Source organism: Camelus dromedarius, chromosome 27 (genome assembly GCF_036321535.1).
Source record: "Camelus dromedarius isolate mCamDro1 chromosome 27, mCamDro1.pat, whole genome shotgun sequence".
Classification (NCBI taxonomy): Eukaryota; Metazoa; Chordata; class Mammalia; order Artiodactyla; family Camelidae; genus Camelus; species Camelus dromedarius.
In genome coordinates, this window is record NC_087462.1 from 15,895,024 (window position 1) to 15,897,247 (window position 2,224).

The window sequence follows — 2,224 nt, forward strand, 5'->3', positions numbered from 1 at the left end:
GCCGTTTACTTCAAAGATACTTACATTTTAATTGTGGGCTGAAGTAGTGAATTGCTTGCTGTTCTAATACAACAAAAGAGCAAAAAAACACCCAAAATGCAATCATTAGTGGTCATGGTGGGTTCATTAGCTTTCAGCACCTGCTTGTAAACTTGGAATCAAATAATAGGAGGAATATATATACATATTCCAAGTTTTATATATATATAAAAACACACACACACATATATATACACACATACACACACACATACATTTGTAGTCAGTGGACCACAACTGTTAATAAATATTGGTTTTCTATGTTGTTTATTAATATTAGCTATTTGATTAATCAGTGTTAGTAATATTAATATTGTATTAGTTTCCTTTATCCTTTCTTATACTCTGATCATTTAATAATATGCAGCATCACTTGTTAATGAACTGATTTTACTAAAAAAAAATGTAAATTCCAAATAATTTAGCTTTTGATCTAAAGCACATAAGCTTTTCCATCATTTTGAAAAAATTTGTTATTTTGTATCATCATAAAGATTATTTAGACTTCAGCTTCTAGTAATAAATCACCAGGTAATTTGAACCAAATTTCTTACGAAGACAGCTAGAAAACTTGGACAAAATGTTAAAAATGGCTGTTTGAAACCACTGGGGAACAAAAATGTTACCAGGCCGGGATCAACAAGATGGTGGAGGCCCTGAGGCGGATCCCATTCTTAGAGTTCTTCTGGTTCCCCCCCCCCCCCCGGAGAGTTTTCTGATTATGAAGCCAATCACCTGAGAGACTGAAGTTTAAATAGCTCATGAAGCTAAGGTATCAGAAATTTAGAGCCTACCAGGAGAAGGAAGGGAGGCTGTTGTAAAACTCTGATCACTTTGGTTTGTGACTCTGAGGGACCGAGTCTGTAGAGGAGCGGAAACTGGATAAATCCTCTCAGGGACGGCAGCTCTGCTTCCCACCAAGCTAAACTGGAAACTGGACTGAGAAGTCACAGAGTAACTGTGCCCCCGCGCATCTTATGGAAACAAACATTATTATTATTTTTTAATCAAGAGAAGAATAACATTATCCAGGTCTTTGAGCTATCGCTACATTTGTTTAATTCAGCGTTTGGTACACATTCTTTAGAAGCAGCACATAGAGTTATGATATAACATAGGTAAAAACCATTACAAATAATTTACAACATGAATAAATACCAACAGCAACAGACAATAAAAACAGATTCATTGGGACTTCAGATATTAAAGATATAGAATATAGATTTTTAAAGTAACCATGCTTGTTATGATCAAAGTAATAAAATATTAAAATTATGGGGGAACATGGAAATAAGAGAAAAAATAGATATTTGATAACTGAAAAAATACAATAACTAAAGTTAGGTACTCAGTGGGTAATTTTATCAGTGGATTAGATAGAGATAAAGAGAGACTAAGTGAATTGGAAGATACATAAGAAAATTTTCAGAATAAATCATAGAGGGACAAAAATATAGAGAATTACAAAAGTGTATAAAAGAGGATGTGATAAAGTCTACCAATGTTAGGAGTGAAAAAGAAGTCAATATTGCATATGTATAGATATTAAAAAGATAACTAAAGATATGACAACTCTATGCCAATAAACATATACATTTAGATTAGATAAATCCACAAAAGAATTACATAAGAATAAATTTTAAATCTAAATTTATCTGTAATTATTAAGGAAATTTAATTTATGAATTAAAACCTTCCAAAAAGTAAATTTCCAGGCCCAGGAAATTCTAGCAGACATTTCTGGAAGAAATGATGCTAATCTAGCACAAATTCTTTCAAAAGCTAGAAAAAGGAGCAAATATTTCCCCTGCTCATTTTATAGAGTTTAGCATAAATAATCTTGATACCAAAAACCTGAAAAGGTGATTATTAGAAAAGGAAATTAATGGCCAGTATTACTCATGAATGTAGATAAGAACATCCTAAACAAATTATTAACAAACCAAATCCAGCAATTTAAAAAAAGAATAATGCATTGTAAATAGACTTATGCCATCAATGCAAGATTTGTTTAGTATTTGAAAATCACTGTAATACATCATACTAACAGAAAAAGGGAAAAAGATACAGAAAATCTTAGTGAAATATAACATTCTTTATTGATAAAAAGCTTAGCAAACTAAAAAAGAGAACTTTCTTAATTTATAAAATTTACTCACAAAAGAAATTTAAAAATTAAAAAATG